The sequence below is a fragment of the Toxorhynchites rutilus genome, chromosome 2 (assembly GCF_029784135.1).
Source record: "Toxorhynchites rutilus septentrionalis strain SRP chromosome 2, ASM2978413v1, whole genome shotgun sequence".
NCBI classification, from domain to species: Eukaryota; Metazoa; Arthropoda; class Insecta; order Diptera; family Culicidae; genus Toxorhynchites; species Toxorhynchites rutilus.
The window spans coordinates 113,124,929-113,148,891 of record NC_073745.1 but is presented as its reverse complement, the minus strand read 5'-3'; positions in this window follow the sequence as shown (position 1 = coordinate 113,148,891).

Below are 23,963 nucleotides of genomic sequence, written 5' to 3'. Positions count from 1 at the left end.
TGCTCACACTCGCATAAATTCGTGCAAGTAACGGCAGTAAAACCGGGTCTTTTTGGTTGTTCTTTTACTCGATTGCGAATAAACGTCAAACGATCCGAAGAATCCCCATATATACAAATCAAATGTCAAATTTCATGGTATGGGTACGTTCGTAATTCTTCGGATCATTCGTCGTTCAGTTGCAACCGAGTAACTGACAACGTGTAAACCAGGCTTAACTGCTGGAATCTTTTTCAAGAGTCTTATGAGAGAGAACAGGATGTATGTACGCGTGTACTCATAAGAGAAAGAGAGAAAGTTTGGGAGAAAATTCATTCGATTTTGCTGTGTTCTCGCCATTAGAGGGCAGTATAGTTCATTCATTATTTCAGTGTCTATTAGCAATCGCTCTTTTTTTATCAATGTGTGTGTAGTGTACATTGAAGCAAAATGGAAGCCTAGTAAAAAAGAAATGTGGCTGAGGAAGGACGTGTATTCCAGGGAAAATTGTCTGAAATACACTTTTTTACTTTGTAAATCATGGTTTGTTGGATTTGTAATGAAGCTGCTGCTGTTTTCAGATTGAAACGAAAATATTGGTCGAAACATGCGTCAAAAATGGACAATTTTTTGCCACATCCTGTGCTGGAAAATCGGCTGAGTTAGGAGCGAAAATTGTTTGTTTGAAAGAACAAGCTGCCGAATATGTGTTTTATTCTGTGTTGATAGATGAGAGAAGGTTTTCGAAGTTATCGAGGGATTGTCTTGCCTTTTTCTATGGATGTAGGATTCGTGGATATCTTGAGGCATATTGTCCAAATCATCTATCAACTCGCACGCATTGGATCATTGTGAGTTCCATGCTTCTTTTCTTATTTTCCTAATTTTTTTTTCAATCGAAAACAAACTCAAGTTCAAACAACAAATAGGGCATTTTAATTTTATCCATTTTCAGACATTGAGAATTTCTCAAGTTTCGACGACTAGGAAAAATGTTGATGCATTCCAGTCAATTAATGCTGATTTTTCTCGCAGATTTTGGTATTTTTTAAATCGAAACTTTGCAGGCGACAGTTTGATGGTTTGAGGAAAATATTTTCAAAATGGCCTGGTTCAGATAGCTTTTCATCAATACCAAGGTACAGTCAGAAGTGCAATGAAGTACTCTAGAATCATTTACTTCTGTTTTTGCATCAAATACACCTTGATAATTCGGTAATTTGGCATCAATTCATAACAATCGGAAAGTCAAGGCATGGTTTATTGAATAGGGGCCTCGGATTCTGGACTGGTCAACTTGTTTACCAGATCAAAACCCTATCAAGAACTTATGAGTAGTTATCGTACGGATAGTAGATGCAGCTTACGAGAAGTATGATTGATTTGAAGAGCTTAAGCGGGCAGTATTCTGCGTAGAACGAAATACACACTACAACATGGCGCAGCTAGGTCAAAACCACTCCGAATGGGTTATTTGAACTGATGGAGAACTAAAGATTACCTATGAATTAGAAACTTATTGTAATTCATGTGAAATTGACGATAATCTTGTAGAGGAGTGAGAGTTTTTCCATCTGGTTCTATAGTTATGAAACACTGGAATTTCTGTTTTTTTGAATGTTCCGCGCCTGAACACAACAATAAAGTTCAAATGGCCAGTCTTTTAAATGAAGATAGTTGTTATATCCTACACTATATACTTCAGTTCAACCGACTTCTTACATATCTCTGGAAACTCGGAAAAAAATGAGTGGTTCTATTGTTGCGAAACGCAGTGTATATTCCTAGAATATTGAATAAACAATCGAACATCGAATAATACACTTTTGACACAACGTACGAAATTATTGAAGCTTTGTTGGAAAGGATTATCTCACCATTTAGCTACAGTCTTAAACTATAAGTTATCATAAATTATCAATTTCGTATTTAATTAATTTTCACGAATTTATTCGAATTTTCTCCATGTTAAACTTGTGTCAATGAATTAACCATAAACTGTGGAACCGAATAAACAGATGTGTATTACTCATATTATAACCTCAATCGGTTACTCATAGAAAAGACGTTTCACCAGTTTTTTTTTCTAACTGGAACGATTCGGTTTGAAGCTGGCTGTTAATTCATCTCTGCTATTTTCACACGATATTCCACTCAAAAGAGCAAAAAAAGTTCCATTCTTTCCCTCCGGCTAAGTTCAATCCTATAACATCTGTCAATGTAACGCGAGTCTTGTTTCTTGCATCAATCATCGACGAAGGAAAGAACTTATGCTAGCACCACCATGGCATCTCCTCCCCCCACTGTCCATCCCTCGTCGTAATGTGGGGACCACATTTTCTCCATAAACCACAGAAATACATATATCACTTTAACAGTATTTCTCTAGAGGCAACTCCAGAGCACTTCTTGCCCTTCGGTTTTCTGCTACCGTACCAATATAAACGCCATATTTTTTGTTGGCATAAAGCATGCTCCAGCTCGCGTAGAGTGTGAAAACCTCCCGAAAGAGGTTAGCTCCGATATTAGGGTACACCTTGCCCTCGGTCCAGTCATGTCCATTCAAAACGGGTTTAGCTTTGGTGGCGGTTACCCGGGAGAAAAGTGGAAATCGTTCCCAGAACACTCGAAGGTGTATTCACTTTCTGTCAATATTGGCGCACGAGTGTTTTCTGTTTACGTTCGATGGTTAATGCTTAAATGGTGGCGGGTCGGTTGCATGTTTTTGCTTTCTTGTTGTGTTTCAAGAGGGAATACAGCATTGGGATGCTGTATCAATATTGTCTTAGGTTCCATTCTGTGGGGTCTCTCGAATTCGTTTTCGGCCTCTTTTCATCTTTTCGTGCATTTGAATAAGATAAAAATGTTGGGATAAAGGAATAGGTTGCAATGCACACTTCTTGGTGGCATTAGGCTACAATGATTAACTCCAAAAATACTTTGCTGGAAACAAGGGTAGTGATTAAAATTCTCTACATATGATTCCGTGTAAGTAATTTTCAGTAATTTAATTCAGTTTCCACTGTGAATCATTCAACCATTTATATCACAATTTTCCACTTATGTTTAATATCAAGATAGTCTAGATCAGCGGTTTTCAAATGGTACTCCGCGGGAAATGTGTGCTCCGCGAAGTTATAGCAAATGCTCCTGCTTGAAAACCCACCTTCAAAAAACATTCTTAAATTTAATTTTTTTGGGCATAAAGTGATTTATCTTGTTTACTTCGGGTCTGATATCGAATAACTGCGACCCGCAGCCGAAATAGAGTTGGTCCCCAGTTGGGTAAAGTCAATGCAAATAGGATTTGTTTTATTGATTAAAAAATGCATAAAAATGCTCCGACATAAAAAAAATCTGGAAACCCCTGATCTAGATTTACTTAAACGTGCGTACCTCAATTATGGATTACAAATGCAGGCATGTATCGTTTTTTTTTCAGAAATCCGATTTGTAAAAACAAAAATTAACCAGCATCAACACATTCACGATATATTACAGCATCCGTAATTTATTCTTGTGATTTGTAATGGTAGCCCCAATAAAAAAACAAATCGTGCCCCCAGCCATCAACTGACGATAAAATTCGCTTCTCCCGTCCCGCTTCTACCCAATAAATCAAAAACCGTTACGGAACGAACATTGTGTGTTATCAATCAAACAAACAACGAGGAGGAATTGCCTAAAAGCAACCCTATTTTTTGATTGCCCACAATTGACCCTTTCCGGCACACAATTGCGGATGGTCATTATAATGTAATTAATTTGGGAATGTTTTTTTGTTCTGGTGGTTTTATGAAATTGTCTGTGCTCGTGCTTTTGATGGTTGAAATGCGAAATGTTCTCTTTTTCTGTGAATGTATCATTTTTGATATGATTTTTTGAATAATCCTACGATGGAATATCTCCTTTCCTTGTGTGACTTATACTCTATTTCACTCATATATTTTACGTCTACATGTAACGTCTATTTATTTGAACTATTTTCAGAATAGTGATTTAGTTCATTCTTTTCGCTCTAAACCCGATTCTTCTGTTCCAAAATTTCATATTTTTTCAAATTTCTAGACCAGAATACTGTCTTCAATATAAATTAATTGGAAAAATGTATAGAGTTGTGCCTAGGACACGACTGCTTTGTTGACGCAGGACTATGACTCGGATATGACTTTGAAATGCACCGAAAATTAGAAAAAAAAACCCTTTAGTAGAAAGTTTTGGTGGCCCTGGATGAAGCCGATAGTTTTGCGTGAATTTGTAGAATCATCTGAACTTGGTTGAATCATGATTTTATCTTTCCCACACTAGAATAATAGGACGAGCACAAGAATAATGAGCAAGCATCGATTACCGATTTGTATGCGATGTATTTGATATTGGGTGGACAATGGTTTTGGTGTTTTGCGAGGCACATTGTTTGCAAGACTTCGAATCCTCTATTTTTTAGGGTAGAATTCTTGGAAAAATAAAGAGATAGAGAACTGTCGGTAAACAGATTCTGGGAATTATTAGCAGGTTCTTGCACGAGACCATTGTGTCACCAGAACAATTATCTGCGTACAGTAAAACCTGTTTTTGTGCGGTTTTTTATGTGCGAATTTTTTTTCGTGCGATGTATGAAAAGAAGCATATTTGACGAAGTTATCGTCCATTTAGTTTTTTTTCGATGGTTTATATGCATTTTAGTGCGAAAATAAGCATATTTGCGTCTCAATTATCCACTTCTGAAATCACTCCCCTCCTCTCATCAAATGCTCTAAGTTTTCCTAAGTTTTGTGAAGTGAAGTTTTGCACGTTTTTTTATGCAACTTTTTTGCGAGGTCCCTATCCCCTGCACAAAAAAAGGTTTGCCTGTATATAGTTTATTTTTCATACAAAACCTTGCTTTATATTGTACATAATTTAATAGATGATAGAAAAGCCGTGCTTCAAAAAATCGATTTTACGATATTGAAAGGAAGAATAATGTTAAAGACACGTAAGAAGTAATGGCTGAGCAATCATATGATTGGAGTATTTTGTGGGTCTGTTTATTGTTTATAAGTTTATAAAATTTGTAAATCTAGACAACATATTTTTGACGGAATTTTGTTTAAGGTCAAGAATGTATTTAGGAAACTGCAAACGTCTGAATTCGAATGAAATATCTATCTGAATTATGGAATGCGTGGGTACTGTAACCATCTTCCTTTTCCAAATTCCTATTCGAAATGGTATCCCCGACGACATTATTCATTATTTTCTCATCGTTGCAAAGCCGAGGAGGGCTGCAATCAAAACATTCGGTTACGTAACTGACATATCAAATCAAACCACAAATCTAATAAGACAATTGAAAATGTTGTCCATATGGCAATTAAGCCACCAAACAACCAAGGAAACGCATGGTTGTTTACTATCAATATATGAGACTATTCCATTTTGAGAAAGAGTAAAACTGACGAAAACATAAAAATGTTCATAGTACTCAAAACATACAAAAAAAAATGCAAAAAGTGTATGATATTGATATTCATTTGAATCGATAAATTCGCTTCTGCTATATACCCTTTGGAAGATTAGCTCAAGCAAATTTTGATTTTGACAAATTCTGAGATGGGCTGTGCGAAAAGACCAATTTTGTACCTCTTTTCCGTTAATTTTGGCTGGTATCATCAAACTCTCATCTCAGTTGGTCTATTGGTTGGCGTGCTATGTGGCAAATAACACCGTCTTGTTGGAATCATATAACGGCTAGTGACGATGCTTGTAATTGGTTGCAAAAATCTGAAATTATCGACCGATATCGGGCTCCATTCATTTTCGACAAAATATGGACCAATGACTCTGCAATGTCTTAATATGTAATGTGTTAATCCCAAGAATTGACAGCATGCGACTAGTGCCATCTTTACGTAGACAAGGAAATTGCAATGTCTCCTTTTGAGACGTAGAACTACGTCTTTCATCATGGACGCCATATCAGAAAACAGCTCACGTTTTTATTAAATAAAGTTAACGTTAAATCGCCTGTAGCCGAGTATATGTCAATTGCAAAAAAGATCAACGGAACAGCTTTCGAGGATAAATTTTCAATGTATTGACATGAAACAAAGTGCGACATACAATCAGCTTGTGTATTGTTCTGCGAGAGCAAAAGTGAACTATCAATCAATCAACGTCAACTTATTCTACAATAAAAATCTATTTCAGGGCGACCAAACCATTCTACTAAACAGTTATTTCTAAAAGTTCGCAGCCTTCTAAAATGATATCCGAAGTTATTAACAAGCGACTTGAACAAAATAACAGCGTAGTTCTACGTCAACATTGTGGCCTTGTCTTGGACACAACCTCCTATAATTTTTAAGCCATTCCTTATTCAGTCTCCACATAATTTTCTCTGCGATGTTTACAATATTAAAGACGCTGTGCCAGTTTTACATACGGTGACTGACAGTCTCTATCATAGAGCTGTGAGTACTTTATCACAAAGAAATGAAAGAAACAAAAAAAAAAACAAAACATTGGTCTTTTTCACTTTGAGTTGCCTCGTTATTGCAAGGGACACACCCATAACAATAAAAAACCGCATGGGAGACGGTGTTTGAGACGATTGTACCCCATTCACCCGAATACCGTTCACCCGAAACACGTTCACCCGAAGAACATTTACCCGAATGACATTCACCCGAATGTGACGAATACCTGAAGGCAACATATACCCGAATGGACATTTACCCGAATACCCGAATGTAACAAATACCCGAATGCGACATTTACCCGACGGCAACATTTACCCGAATGGAATGTTTACCCGAATGAAGGAGGAAAAATTCCGACAAATCAGATTATGAGTTTTGTCGAATCTCCTGTTCCGACGTTACGAAGTAGAATTAGAAATTGTAATGAGGAAATTCGAAAAAGATGTTGAAGACTTCGCTGTGCCATTTTTAGAAATTAGTGTAGGCACAATTGACATGCCGTCTTCCTTCCTTTCCGCATTGCTCTTTAAGGCCAAGCGATCATTCAGAAATGAGCATGGGCTATGGAATATTCTGGAAATTAAGCAGGTAACTTTAACATAAAAAAAAAGAAAGTGTCAAAAGAATAGATAAGAAAAAAATGGCACTTACGTATTTACCACCGCTACGCAGTTTTTCTCATAAATTTATTATACCATGATGAAATTTATTCTGAGGTCAATGTAATGTCCCCATTTAACGAAGATAAGGAACCGAGGCGCACCAAGCCGCCGAGGTGACGAACTGAATAAAGTTTATAGCGAAAAAATGTGTCATAATACGTATGCACCAAAATTGTCAGCTTTCTTCTAAGCAAACGGGCTGTGTCATCCATATATGTGGATAAACTTCATAAAATGTTATAGAACTGCATTCTTTTACTTTTCATTATTTTGAAAAGGATTTTATTCCAAGTCGCTATTGCTCAAATTGTACTACCCACGAAAAATACTTTTTGAAATATTATAATATAGAAATATATTTAAATAACATTTTGGAAGTGAAGAACTTAAAAGATAGTGATGATTCAAACAAAATCCTCAAAAATCACGATTTTTTCTCCACTGTACGTATAATAGAAAATTGAATTTCGCCTTAACGTTGAAATATTATATTATTCTTGAAATAAGTCATATTTGTCATACCTCGTAAGTTGAATTTCGGCATTCATTATTTATTCTACAGGGTTTTCCAACTTTAAATTCCGAAAGTAAATTGAAATAAAACACACGTAGAATTCGAATTTCGATGAAACTTTTATTTCAAATTAAAGTTTGGTTTATGCCATTATGTGGGAAACACAACATCATTCAAATGTCCACCTAGGGCTTCCTCGCACACCTTGATCCGGAACAAGTTATTTTCCGATGACTTTTCGGCACATATGGGGCGGTATCTTCACGAATGTTGTCTTTCAAATGTTCAAGAGTTTGCGGAGAGTTGGCATAGACACGGTCTTTCGCATAACCCCACAAAAAAAGTCTAGCGGGTTCAAATCGCATGATCTGGACGGCCAATTGGCATCACCAAAACGCGAAATTATGCGTCCCTCAAATTTCGTTCGCAATATGGCCATGTTCGGTCGTGTTGAGTGGCACGTGGCGCCGTCCTGCTGAAACCATATGTCATCCGTATCCATATCTTCAATTTGTGGCAAAAAAAATCGGTTAACATGCGGCCATAGCGCTCACCATTCACAGTTAACGTCTCGCCGTCCTCATTTTCAAAGAAATACGGCCCGATGACTCCACTAGACCATAATGCGCACCAAACAGTGACTTTTGGCGGATGCAATGACCTCTCAACAATCACGTGTGGATTTTCTGAGCCCCATATACGGAAATTTTGGGTGTTCACATAGCCACCGAGCTCGAAATGTGCCTCATCGCTGAAGAAAATTTGATGCGAAAATTCAGCATTTTGCTGCTGTTGTTCGTTCACCCAATCGACGTATGCCCGACGCATTCCATGGTCACCACGCTCTAATTTTTGTACCAGTTGGACTTTATATGGATGGAGGTGCAAGTCCAAATGCAAAATTCGCCACAATGATGTGTTTGACAGCCCACAAGCCCAATTGCTGAGCACGCCGTGGAATCGAAACATTCGGGTCATCCTCCACACTGGCAGCAACAGCAGCAATATTTTCGGCCGAACGCACATTACGATGATGCACAGGTTTCACAATATCCGCTACGGATCCAGTTTGTTCGAATTTACACACTACATTAGCGATTGTGTGCTCTGTAGGCCGTCCATGACGACCAAAATCCGTCCGTAATTTAACAAAATTAACACGTTGTGCGATGCTAAAACGATCCATATTGTAAAATGACAGACATTCAACTAACGATATGACGCTTTGGTTGACAGCTATGTCAGTGAACACATAAAACCTTTTTCGCATTCGGAGTTTTTTCAGAGAATACTGTTTACTCAATATTTCGGCTATGACTTTACCAGCGTATTGAAAATAATGTTTATTGCCATATCCTTATCACCCATTCTATATGTAGGGGAGGCGATCTGGCGTAGTGGTAACATCCATATCTCTCACGCAAAGATCACGAGTTCAATTCTCACTCCCGACATTCTTCCAAAAATGGAAGTAAAAGTGACGAACCAGCCAAATGTGTTGAGAGTCACTATAATAGAGAAAAAAAAATTAAATCTATGTGTAGTGATTTCCAAAGTGATCGTGAGGCAAAATTTTATTTTGGGGTCTTCCAAATTACATATAGTGTGTTTTAACTACTCTTATACGCTTCAAAGTGTTTACAGAGCATCAAATTAACTGTCCACTTCTCCGACCTTCTGCGATTTTCTAAAATTTTGAACATACGCTAGGACCTGCTTAAATTACAAATTGCAATTTAATTTTCCGGTCATATGATCAATTCTAATGATTCTAATGATTTCGGCTTTGCGACAATCATTGAATTTTTCAATAAAATAATCAAAGCACGTATGCGATATTTGACAAAGTTGTAAAATCAATAAACTTCATAGGAAAAAGTTTAAACAATAGTTCAATATCAAAAGAATCAATATCTGAAACCAAAAATCTTCGATATATGATGGCAAAACTTAACACCAACTTGCAGAATAATTGAATGTTCACCAACCAACTATGGAAAAACATTCTAAATGTTAGAAGATGAACTCGACAGATATCAAGAAACCCGTAGAAATAATTTGCGGAAATTTACTTTCCAGATACACAAGAAAGTCATTTCTGCATCGGATTTTGACCTAGGATGAAAAGTGGCTATATTTCAAGAATCCCAAGCGCAAAAAATCTCATGTTCATCCTGACCAACCTGCTACATAAACTGCAATGTCGGATAGCATCGAAAAGAATACAGTGTTGTGTGTTTTCTGGAATCAGCGACGTGTTATCTGATACGGCCTTCTGAAAAACATCTAAACTGTTGGAAATGAACGTTACCAAAAACAATTGATAGAATTGAACCGTGCTCTACTCCAAAAACGAAGGCAATACGAGGTGATTTTTCTTGAAGACAATGCCGCGTCACACCAAGCAAGACCGACTAGGGAAACAGTTGAGCTACACAATAGGGATCAACTGCATACGGCTTTCGACTGTGGGATATGCACTCGCTTAGCAGCACTTCAATTTCCTACGAAAGTGTGGGAAAATGCTTTGGCTTCAAAAATTAAGAGTTTTTCAGGCGAGGCATTCATAAATTGCCTAAAAGATGATAAAGTGTGTACTCTTTAAATAGCCATTACTTTCAGTTAAATATTTTGAACCATTCATGAACAAGAAACGGGTATTTTTAATGTAAACCGTGGTAGCGTATCAAGAATCTTTTAGAGAGTGATAGGGAATCATATTTGATGAAACAATCTTCTAGTTTGTCAGTTACTTTCAGAAAAGTTCTAAGGGAAGAAGTTTAGCGATATGAGAGAAATATGGGTATTTGATCTGATAGCACTCTTAGGCAGCTCAACACTTCCATTGATAAATACGGGATACATGGCGGAAAGTTAAAAATGAAGCCTGATGACGCAGAAAATAAATTAAATTTGAATATAGAAGTGTATGTTTTTGTAACTTTTACTATGTCCACGTGGGCATTATCTATAGCCCCTCCCACCTCACCGTGGACAAGCGTGGACATCCTCAAACCCCCTACCCCCTCTAAAGTTGTCCATGTGGTATGTGGACAGTAGGGTGCCAATGAATGTATGGAAAAGAATCGACCCTAAAAATTCAAAAAGTTACCATATACAAAATGTTTACCATCTCAAAAAAACACCCAAATTGCCAAATTGCCAATCGGACTTAAGGGAGAGTGGCGCAAAACGGTCAAAGTTTGGGTTTTTTGAAAATCAAAAAATCACCCAAAGGGAGAGTAAAGGAAATCGGGGTTTTCGAAAAAAAATTTCTTGATGCCAAATATCTTAAAATTGCATGAAACGTCGAGATCTACACCCCTATTCTGTATTTCGATCGATTCGAAATATTCCGAACGGCTTGATAAAATTCCATTCTGCATTCCGTTCGAGTTGTTTTCGCATTTCGTTCGATCTGTTTTTCTTCGAACATTAAATGGGCAACACGTTTGAAATAGGGAATGCGAAATTATAACTCGAACGAAATAACGGTTTCGAACGAAATGGAAATCCGTCGGAATACAGAATAGGGCTACTAGTGTCATCCCAAAAAAAAATTTCAGTCAAAAATCGGCCCTCGGGGAAAGTTTTCGGCATGCGAAACTAAAAGTATGGTTTAGGGTGCCAATATGCACGGGATTGAAACGGATAGTAGAGATGTTCGGATGGAAAGATGTTGCCTTAACGCTTGGTAAAAACGAATTTACTTTTCACAGAATGAGTTCGGCCTCAAGAATCGACAGATTTTATGTACCTGCTTCTTTCATGAGCAACATTCGAGATTTTCGCACGGTTCCAGTGGCATTCTCTGATCACTGTGGTATAATAATGAAAATTGAGGTGGATCAAAATAACATCAGAGCAAAAGGAAGAGGTTTTTGGAAGATCAATAAATCTATTTTAGAGAACGGAGAAACAGCGGAACAGTATGCAATAGCTTTCGAGGATTGGAAACTGAGACGTCTTCATGACGATGATCTCAATCAATGGTGGAAGGAGATTTTCAAGGGAAAAACTAGACAATTTTATAAACGGAAAAGCTGGGAACTAAATTCCAGAATTCGAAATGAAAAAAGTTATTTTTGTGGGAAATTATTTGAATACATGCAAAAGAAACAAAGGGGCGATGAAACATGGCTTGATATCAAGGTAATCAAATCTAGAATATTTGAGATTGAACATGATCGACTGAAACATTTGACTAACAACATGAATGAAACTTCCTTTTTACAAGGGGAAAAGATAAACGTTTTTCAAATTGCTGCGCAAACGAAATTTAATGACTCTAGTAAATTTCTAAAATTGAATTTCAACAATGATGTGACAACTGATCCAACAACACTTAAAAATATTGCTTATGAATATTTCAACAAACGGTTTAATGATACTGATTCAAGGACTTCTGGCGACGAGGCTAATGATCCAATACAGTTTATTACCAGGAAAATCTCACCTGACGATAGACAACACCTGTTGGAACAAATTTCAGAAGAAGAATTGAAAAAGGTTCTCGAAGAATGTGCTAAGAAAAAGACACCCGGACCAGATGGTCTTTCATACGAGTTCTATTCGAAGAATTTTAATAATGTGAAAGATGACATGATAAGACTTTTCAATTCGTACCTATCGGGTTCCTTTAAACCTCATAAAGGATTCTCAGATGGTGTTTTAATTTTGTTGCCAAAAAAAGGAACTAGCTCGAATTCATTGGAGGACTATCGGCCAATTTCTTTTCTTAATTGTGATTATAAACTATTAATGAAGATTATTGCTGCCCGAGACTAAAAGATTTAAAGGAAGTACGATCTTGCGAGACTAAAAGATTTAAAGGAAGTATTTTGAGCATTGATCTTGATAAAGCCTTTGATCGAGTAGACCACAAATACCTATGGAAAGTATTAGAAAGATTTGCATTTCCTCAACAATTCATAACATGTATAAAACATTTGTATGAAGTTGCAACAGCTAAGGCTCAGGTAAACGGATTTCTAACTAATGAAATAAAGATAAATTCTTCTGTCCGCCAAGGGTGTCCTCTTAGCATGATTTTGTTTATTCTGTACGTAGAGTCAGTAATTCGACAACTTTATGCGAATTTAACAGGATTTATGATTTACGATAAAATCATAAAAGTTTTAGTATTTGCTGATGATTTTAATCTTATTCTAAGATATGATAATGACTTTGATTCAGTTCTGAACATATTTGAAAATTTTTCGAAATACGCAAGAATCAAAATAAATTTTTCCAAATCAGTTTTCATGAGATTCAATGAAGCTCGATTTGGACCACAAATGGTAAAAGAGGTTGATTCTCTGAAAATTCTGGGAGTAAGCTTCCAAAAAAGCTGGAATAAAACCGTCGTTAAAAACTATGACACAGTGATTAATAATATAAAAGTAACGCTACAAAGGCACTCTGCCAGAAACCTAAATTTGTATGAGAGATGTTGGATACTTAATACCTTCATTTTGTCAAAAATTTGGTACATAGCTCAAATTTTCCCTCCGTTAAATCGACATGTAGCACAGCTGAAATCAGCTTGTGGGAAATTTCTTTGGTCTGGATATATATTCAGAGTAGAAAGGAACCAGCTATACTTGGACTACTTGAGAGGTGGGCTACAATTAGTCGACCCGGAGTCAAAAATCAAAGCTTTATTTATTAAAAATATATTATGTAATATTGATAATCATGGAAATATTCAAGAAGAGTCGTATCTCTAGAATTTCGCTCTGCCGCAAAAGCTCACGAAAAATGCTAGGGAATGGTTAGAAGAAGTGTTGGATCTAAAATTCCGTGTAGTACTAAATATTTATACAACCATTATGTTGGACGAAGAAACTGCATACCTAGAATTGAAAATGTAGTAGATGCTGATTGGCCAACAATTAGGCAAAATATAAATTATAATTTCATCATCACCCAGGATCGTGCAAGAGTGTTCTGCTTCGTTAATGATTTGATTCCGAATAGTAACAAATTGTACGCTTACGGCATTCGCAACGATGTAACTTGCAAAAGATGTGGCAACCCTGATAGCAATAAACATAGACTTAAAGAATGTCCAGCCTCGAAAAAAATTTGGGAATGGTGCAGCCAGATTATTCGAGTCCGTTTAGGTATAAGGTGCACAGATATAGAGCAAATCATAACGTATAATATAAATGAACGATCACAAAAGCAAAAGGCAGCGCCTTGGCTGACTATGCGAGCGATTTCCTTTAATTTAGATAATGTCGAGCCAAGTTTATATGTTTTCAAGAAAGAATTAAGGGAAATTAGATGGAACAATGCAAAACTATTTGCCAAACACTTCGCGAATAATTTGAATGTAGGATAAATGAATAATTGATAGGAATTAAGCGACTGAGATACAAATATGTAATATGTAATAGATATAATGTAATGTATAAATGTATACCCTATGCAAAATATTAGCTCATTCGATCTTCATTTACTGATGTCTCAGACGTTAAAATATGAGTTTTTTGAAAACCGAAAAATCACCGGAAATCGGGGTTTAAAAAAAAATTGATGCCAAATGTCTTAAAATTCCAGGTCCAGGAATTTTGTTATGTTTCATTCGTTGCTTGTTTTGGGCCATGTTTCTTGCGTCAAATTATCCAAGTTTTAATTATTTTTTTATTTATCTCCCATCATGGCAAGCACCAGATTGGTCTAATTTTTTTCCTTCATTTATTTAATTAGGCTCATGTGGATAAAGAGCCACCATCAAGCAATACATTTTAAAACTATTTGAATATATGATAAGGGGCGGTCCACATACCACGTGGACAGAAAAAGCACGATTCTGCCCCCCCCCCCTCCGTGGACAAGCGTGGACATTAACTATACCCCTCCCCTGTTGTCCACGTGGACATTCTTCCATTTATTTTAATTGGAAAATAAATAATTGCATTACGTCTATATTAAATTTTAAATTAGTCTTACTTTTTTGTGTTCTTACAATGATTGAAAAAAAAAGAAAAAACAATTAAAGATAAAAAAAGATGTTCTTTGTTTTGGTTTTTTCGCATTGAAAACTTGTTTTAGTAACAAATTCCTAGCGACCATTCTACATTGAACATCCAGATTTATTTCGGAGTGCTCGTGAGGCACAATTACACTAGACAATTCTTGACTCAGGCAGCGCATCTTTCTTCCGATGCAACACAAACTGCTTCACTTCCGGAGCCTACAACATTGAAATCGTTTTATTCGGATCATAATCCTAAATCTTTTTTAAAAGAATAAAAATGCGAATAGGCTTTATTAGTAGTTGCGGTTGTTTTCTATTCTTTGATTGATTGCACCTCTTCCTACCAATATATTTTAGAATTTGAAAATATGTGAAATCGTTGGCTGCAGGAAAAGTCAAACTATAATCAAATGACGCATGAAATAACATCTGAAGAAACTAATTTGGCAATAGAATCATTCGCCTGCAGAAAACCTCCGAGAAACAAGTGTCTATCGAACATAGTTTTCCTGAAGACTTCTGAAATGATTTAGCACAATTGAATGTTGTTTTGCATGAAGCTAACAAGATACTATTAAGAAAAATGTGTCGAAAGCATTCCAATGGATTACGGCATACTTCTTTTCTGAACTTTGACAGCGAGATACAAGTTCAGATAATGAAGTGAAAATTAGAACAAATAAAACTATATTTTGGATGCCTAAAATGCTCCAATTTGAAACGATAGATAGGACAAAGTGATCCGCAAAAAACCGCTCTCCGGTGCTGAGCATGCCTAACTCAGCTGTATTAAAGATAACGACGCAAAATTCGGGAAATATTCGGGAACGAGGGTACCCAGAAAAGGTGGACTGAATCTGGTTCTTCTATTACACAAGTGCAGGTATAGAGATTTGGATAGCGCTCGTTTCCCTAAGTCCTTCCCAAATTATTTAGATATTCCTCCAAATATTCCGGGCATTTCATCATGTTATCAACACCCAACATGTACTCTGCAGATAAAAATGTATCATCAATCCGCCGTGTCGAGTTTACTCTCCGTAGACTTGGTCCTAGAACACAGAGTTCAGTTATGCTCAAATGACGTAGCTTAGAAGTTGAAAACAATGATCCTCTAATTCCAATGGAAACTTGAACGCTCACCGTTTATGCGAGTTTCATTTAGAATACATATTTGAGCGGAGAAGTTCGCTGATATGGAAAAATATTCGAAATAACCATTTTATGGATAAATATGGAGTACTCTAAATGGGCGAAAAGTTTAAACATTCTTAAAACTGCAGAACAGATTTCATTTATTTTTGAATACAGATCTGAATGTGCTTTTAAAGAACTTTTGTTTAAGGTGTCCATATGGACATTATCTGAACTCCTACTCCCCTCACCGTGGACAAACGTGGGAATTTTCGTACACCCTACACCCCCCCCCCCCCCCTAAAGTTGTCCACGTGGTATGTGGACAGCCTCTAACTACATACAGATTGGTCTAATGGTGACGCATGGTATTATTTAGGTAGAATGTAAAAAAATATCTCGAAAATAGAAAAACATTTTCATTTTTGAATATACAAAGCGGAAAATCGATGTTAGATAGTATAAAATGAGATCATGCAGTATTTAATTCTAAATTTTGGGTATGAAACTTAACATCCGTAATGTTCTGATTGTACTAACTACAGTAGAACCCCGATTACCTGCGGAATAGAGTAGCAAGGAGAACGCGGATAACGCAATGAGATGCAACAACAACAACAAAAAAAGGCATTTCAGTACGAAAATTGTGTTTCATCAATACAGAAATTATTAAACTGTCAAGCTGTGGGATCGTGTACATCAGTGGTCAGTTAATTTAAAAGAAAACAAAACAAAAGAGCAAGAGTCTACCACTCACTGACAAGTTATGGAAAGGCCTATAGAATTAGTTATTACTATTAGGTCATCTACATACTAGGCAACCTAGGTTGGAAACCAATCTCACGAATACAGCAAAAAGGTTGAGAGAAGGTGTAATCAAATGGGAGCATACACACTACTACTACGCAACTGGCAACTAGGGTCGGACCAACTTTTTCGATTCAGCCTAGCATGTCGAGTCGCGCGCGATTTGTGTTTGCAACCTTTTCGTTTAATTTCTGTTGATATTTTAATTTCTGCGTTCGTTCAGTTTAAATATTTGTCAGTGGTGATAAAAAACAGTGTTTACAATATTGGAACAGAAACACGAAGAAAACACGAAGTATTTTGCATTTGCATTTTTTATATTTGATATATATTCATTCGACGTTCAAAAACGACATCAATATGTAAATTCTCCTGGAGCTTCGCACGGGGTACTGCTGGACTGGCCAAGAAGGTGTATAAAATTAAAGATTGCTGGATCTCAAGACCTAGTGCAGCAAGCGAGGTTTACGCTGGAAGTATCTTTTCGAAGTTTGTTATTGCTGTTTATTGTTATCAGCGAGCCTAGGTAAATATGCCGTTTAGCAAATATTGATAGTTCACTTTTCAGGTAATATCATCCTAGGAGACTAACAAAATGAAGCGCGTATCTTTTACGGATATAAAAATAATGCCACATCCATTAGTAGCGGCTGGTCCTCAAGCATACTGAACTTTTACAAGACGAAACAAAACGATTAATCACAGTAAATTATGAAAGGTTCAATACTAAAAATTCGTATTATTTCCTTGGTGTGTCACTCTTGCACGGATACACGACCCAAAGGAAAGTTTCTGAAAGCATCGGAAGTCTGATAAAATACGTAATGTAGCATTTGTGAACAAAATCCTTCAATAAATCTCCGTAATTAAATTCAATGTTGACACATGCATCAGGAGTCTTGCGACTAAATAAACGAACGCAAAAAAACATTTGTCTACTATTCTAATTAATTAAATTTATATAAAATCTAATCATCAAGATCAATTTGATACATAATACAGAATATCGCAAAAATGTGAATCTGAAATCCACCTACATTCAATTATGCAACATCATACAGGATTGCCAGAAGAGCAGATTTTTCTGCTATAAAAAGAATTTTATTTGAAAGTTGCCCACTTCGACTTCATTCTAGAGTTTTAAAAAGTTTCGTATACCTTCAGTTTGATGCCTTTTACAAAACAAAATAATTTCTGTTTTTGTTTGCTAGTGTTAGGAAAAATCTCAAGATTTTTATTTGAATTTGCTTTATATGATTTTCTTATGCAGTTAAAGAAATGGCATCTCTGCCAGCGATTATGAAATTTGTAATGACAGATGAAAACTTAACGATATCATCGCGTTTGAGTAGCCTCAATGTACAGAGCTGAGTTGGAGATCCGTTTGACATCGCCAACATAGATCGGGTTGCGGTTGCCTAATGTGTAGAAGGCCTTATACGTTTTCGTGAACAATCCGCACGGCGAATCAACTGCTCGCGTATAATCGAGTTTCTACTGTATATGGTATGTTGAATCTGGATTCTGAGATATTACTGATTCTAAAATCCTTCTGATCATATTCACATTTGGTTGTACTGTAACTTTTAATTAAATACAATGATCAACGAAACGTTCCTTATGTACAAATCAAATCAATTTTCTAACATATTAACATCTTCTTTAGTAATGGCACTTATTTCTAATATCTAATTTCGCAGTCTAAACGTAGGTATTACTTGCGTCATTTGCGTACTGAGTTGAGTTTTCTCATACCGAAAACGCACCTTGAATATATTCTGAGTAACAAGCTTCAGAATACTCGTGGTCACGCGAAATTCGGAGAAAATTTCTTTGTCGAAAATCTTCCCAAAAAAGGAATCGATCCCGAGCCTCGTCATGATACTTGTGGCGCTATCCACTCGGCCTTGGGAGTACACAATTCGTCTTTGAATGTTTTTCAAATAGATATACCAATAATTCACTACTAACACTGAATATATATTTTTTGTTCGATGAACAGCAGTGAGAAATCAAATGATGATTATGAAATGCTTCTCTACTGATTTGTATCGAACTAAATTCGTCAGTCTACGATTTGGTTTGGTAATTATTAATGGAGGCAATGTTTACCGTGCCTATCACTATATGTCATCGTTACACAGACCGATAAGACATGTAAATATGTTTGTCAACATTGTTGATTCAGGTGGAGTTTACCGACTGATTCCGCTGATGTTAAAGCATCAAATTTCAAGTGACGCTGTGATGCGTGTGAACAGCTTTGTTGTCGAACAGTGTTAGCATAAACCGAGGTCCAGTTACATGTTCCTTCGAGAGAATAAAAAACACCCTCTGTTATGCTAATATATGCGAAGCATTCGCGTGTGATGCGTATCATTATGGGACATACTCATATGATGGCGCCGCGGCATGTTTTGTATAAACAGCGGGTGAGGAAAATAATTGAGAGCAAACATAGAAAGTTCCCCAAACCACACACTGTTTTAGTGGTGGGTGTTCGGAGTGATACCGGTAGTTATTAGCATGGGTTCAACAGATTACACCGGCATGAATCTTTAATGCCAACGGCTTTGATGTGGTGTCTACGCTGGGAAATGCGTTTAAAGCGATCCAATTATCTGACTCGGTTCGTACGGTTGAGTTAGTTTAATGATTGAAGTTGTTATTCAAAACGAACAGAGTTCGCACCAATGAATGTCAATAATGACTCATTTATTCAGAAGTATAATCAATTTAAAATTGTGAAAACAATCTATTGATCGAATTCAATGCGGAAAAACAACGTTAAATGTTTAAAGACTCTTCGCACAGTTTTAAGATGGGAAACAATGTTGCAGACATGATGGGAAAAGCTTTCATCGGAAACACTGTATGTAATCATCAACTGACGTTTGATCCTTTCTTTCGTGTGCCTCGCTTTAGCATTGAGGAATAAAAAAGATCATAAAACAAGGGGTTGATGTGCCACTTGCTCGCAATCCACTGTGATTTTCTTTACGTTTACGATCAAAAAGGATTGAGCGCTTTTGGCTCCATTTCAACGTTCAACCGATGCTTCGTTATATTGGGTAAACTTTGTTGCCGAAAGCATAATTATTTCTTTGAAGGAATTTGTTGAGAATTAAGCCAAAATCATAACATTAAAAGGATTTATCGACATTTGATGAAAATAACACCAATAAATAAAGCAGTACTGTTGTTTAATTATATAGAGCTTGGGTTTTAGTTTGGGTAAACTTTACATTTCGTAGTTACTCTCAGGGATTGATCTAAAGAAGCGAAGTCGCATGAAGAAAACGCATGCGATGAAAAGAGTCGATTTCTATTCTAATTATTATACAAGCGATAATTGATAGTTGGAGATATAAATTTCTGGAATGTTACTCTCCATAATTATCGCAAAATAAGAAATATTTGTTCAAGAATCGTAAATTAGATGTGGCCCTGAAACCAAAAAACAAATTTTTCTCTGATGGCCACCGTATGAGCGTTGGAAAGGTGGAAAAATAATTATTTCCGATTTTTACGACACTGTTTCCACTAAAGAAATCAAGCTTCACACGATACCATATACCGTAATCAACTGCGAAATGAGCAACATCACAGTTATTAAAGCACTATCAGTTGTAATCACAGACCACAGGGGTTGGCTGGCGGACGATAAATCCGCCGCTCGTAAGTAAAGAAGTCGCAGCTTACGTCCTGCAGAGCGTCAATTGCGGGGACGTCAATTCCTAATTATGTTCCGGTGGTGCTAGAAGAAATTCGGTAGCAAAGTACATGGTCCTGTTTTGGTCTGTCGTGTCGTTATGAGCAATTTGATACGAACCTTCTCTCTTTTGTGTTTGGGTTGAGCTTCAGTCTTAACCACACCAGACCTAAGTACCCTCGGCAGATCCAGATCCTGTCACAGCATCAAGCAACAGTATGACCCGGGGTGTCATTATCATTATTTTGTTTGTGTTGTATATAATTCTCGGCGGACGGACAGGGAGCAGCAAGGGCATGTACACGAACATAATAAATTCCTTTTTTCTCTCGAAGCATTGTCCGTTTTCCGTCCGGATAAGCTTTCATATGTCCAGCTGTTGATATGGTTCATTTCCTGAACACACCGCATCGCATTTTTGTGTGGCGTTCTTGAATTATCTGACTGGCTCATGTGTAAATTTTGGTGTGTTCCTAGAAGCAGTATACCTAAATTTAGAAGAAAAACTACTGCTTTTTTTGGGGAAAACATGTGAGATGCGAGACTCAATTTATGCTATACTTCTACTTCAGAGAAAAAAGATGATATCGAAATGTCAATATACTTCCCTTTAGGCAGAATACTTTTCCTATCACTATTGATCTCAGTTGTGAGATTAACTTGTTAATGAAATATATGTCTTTTTTCCATTTTTGCATATTTTTTCAGAGAGTCGAAAATGTTTGAAATTGCTCGCATATTGATTAGCCTGGGGAGCAATACACGTTCTCCAAAAGGTATGTTATGATAAACCAAACCAAATATCAGGCAAACATTTTTTGTGACAAAAAAATTGTTGGGAGATGTGTCCAGGATACGACGGCACTGTTGACGTACGACAACGAAATTATTTCCTACAGTTCACTTGTTAATCAATTCGAATATTATTTCAAAATAAAGACTGTATCGAAAGGTCTTTAGCAACATCTATTCGTGAATAAAAATAAAACGCGATTAGTAATTCAACTTTTGTTTTTGAATTATTGATGATCAGTTCAATGTGAAACAATAGTGTGGCTAACATAAGTAAAGGTATCATGCTCTATAGAATGATCCTGCTGTCCATTTTTTTTCTGAATTGCTCCATGGTTTGAGAAACTGATCCCTCCTTCTTGATCTTTTTTACAATTGGTCGGAGCCCTGGATAATTTGCTGGATTGATGGTTTTCTCAACGAATTGGATATTATTGTTTTGACCAATGTAATACTGGCTCAGCGTAATGTGCAGATGTCAATTCCGATCAGAAGAGAGGTGGAGACCGATGCTGTTAATTGAGGGGACAGCAATCTTTTTTCAATCATTCATCTTTGTAAATTTGAGCATTGAGTGTACCTTTTGTGAAAAAGTAGGAGGACCGCAGACCACATGTACAAATAGCTTGCCATATTAGAACCTTCTCTCCAAACTTTCCCAGCACAATCGTGCATTCAGCATCGTCCACCTCCTCCTCCACCGATTTCGTGTAGAATTGAGACCCTGGAAGCGTTCTTGAATCCTGTTTGACGTATTTTTCGTCGCCCATCAGGATGAACTGGTTGCAGTTGTCCAGTAGCCGGTTATACAGTTTTCGTGCCCCTGTCTTGGCTCGAGATTTTTGTTCTGCGGTTTTCTTAGGCACCTTACGCTTTTGTATGTCTTCAAGGAGTTACTGGCCTTGATTCTTTGAATCATTCCAATGTTGGTTTGGAGCTTTTTGGCCAAATCACGCGTTGATACCGATCGGTGTCGTTTGATGTAAGTCACTACTGTACGATCCAAAGTGGGCTGACTGGAACCAGGTTTTACCGGATTTAGCCATATCATTCAAGGAGAACTCGTTGTCATACTTGTGGATGACATTTTTTACACTTGCGTGATGCACTTTAAACCGTTTTGCGATTTGGTTAAAGGCAGAACACTTTTCAGTACACCAAGTACACCAAGTGTGCAGAATTTGAGTCGTTTCGAAGGAGTTCGACCACGAACATCGTGACATGAGATTTTTATATATATACTTGCTGACTCGACGAACTTCGTCCCGCCCAAAATGGATTTTTTGATTTGAATACTTTCAAACATCCACGTTTTCTTACTAAGTGAACGTTAGTGAGTCCAATCACTGAACTCTTCATTGATTGATTACCCTTTGACCCTTTACAATTTCCTTTTACTATAAATTGTCTAGTACTTCTACAAAAATTCATCCTTATAATATAACATTATTTTCAGACACAATTCTCGTTCAAGATTCTTCAAGCGTTTGGAAATAACATGTTCCTCCGTTGCATGGAATACATGTTTGATACAGAGAATATTATAAAGACAGCTCAAATCGGACCATTCTTTCCTCGGGTTTAGGGCACACCAACACATTTGGCCTTTCATTATTGTTTATATAGATAGATGATATAGGAATGCGTTATTCCGTCTGAAAATCCTTTTCCACTTTCGAACAAAAATCAATTTCGTTAGAGCCAACATCAAATGGACTAACAACGCTTAGCTAATTGGGAATATGGAAATTAAATGTTCCGAATTTTCCGATTTTTCTCCGATTTTTCCGATTTTTCTCCGCTATATTGATCTACGGGAAGAGACGAATACAACGAAATATAGATGACTCAAATTGAACCATTCCTTCCTCGGGTTTTGCGTTTAGCAACAAATTTGGCGCTTAGCAACAAATTTGGCCTCCCATATTTATTTATAGATATAAGATATGGAAATGCGTTATTTCGCCTGAAAATCCATTTCCACTTAAGAACTTAAGAAGATCAACAAAGACCATCCCTTCTTCGGGTTTTCCGCTTACCAACAGATTTTTCCTTACATTTTTATGTATATAGATTTTTATGTAGATATATATATATATATATATATATATATATATATATATATATATATATATATATATATATATATATATATATATATATTGTATTGATTTTTTTTTCACTCCGGATAATCGAGTCAAAACTATTTTTTTTCTTTATTTGTTTTTTTTTCATGTATTTTTTGTTTTTTGAAAATAGAAGAGGAATTTGATTTTTGATTCATCCCCTCAAAGTCAGAAAACACCTTTCTCACATGAAAAAACATAATTTATCCAGATTCTCTCAGGAGGCGATAGAGGATCATATTTGATGAAAAAAACCTCTTACGTATATGTTCGAATTTCAACAATGACAGAATTGGAGAACTTTTTTATGTTTCGGACTCTGTTGCTTCAAACTGGCTCTACTTTAAAAAGTACGCTACCTAAGACGATTGTGATGCTTTCATTTGAAAGATGAGATATGGTACAGGATATAGTAGTGGAACAACTAAATTAGTGAATTTTAATAAAATTTTGGAAGTGAGCCACTTAAAAGTTGATTTTTAATGTGTTATTATTAATTTTATTCTAAAAATTTATATTAAACTAGATTGTTTCTATCAATTAAAATGAAGTTCTTTAACCGCTACACAATTTGTTCTTTGACGCACAACTTCTATCTTTCTTAATTTGGCTGCAATATCGATATAAACAATTCCTGGTGAAAGTTCAAGCAAAATCTTCAAAAATCACGATTTTTACCTCACTGTGTATGTAATAGCCACTTAAACTTCACCTTAACGTTCAAAGGTTACATTTCTTCATGAAATAAGCCTTATTTGAAATATAAAAAAATATTTTTTTCCAAACTG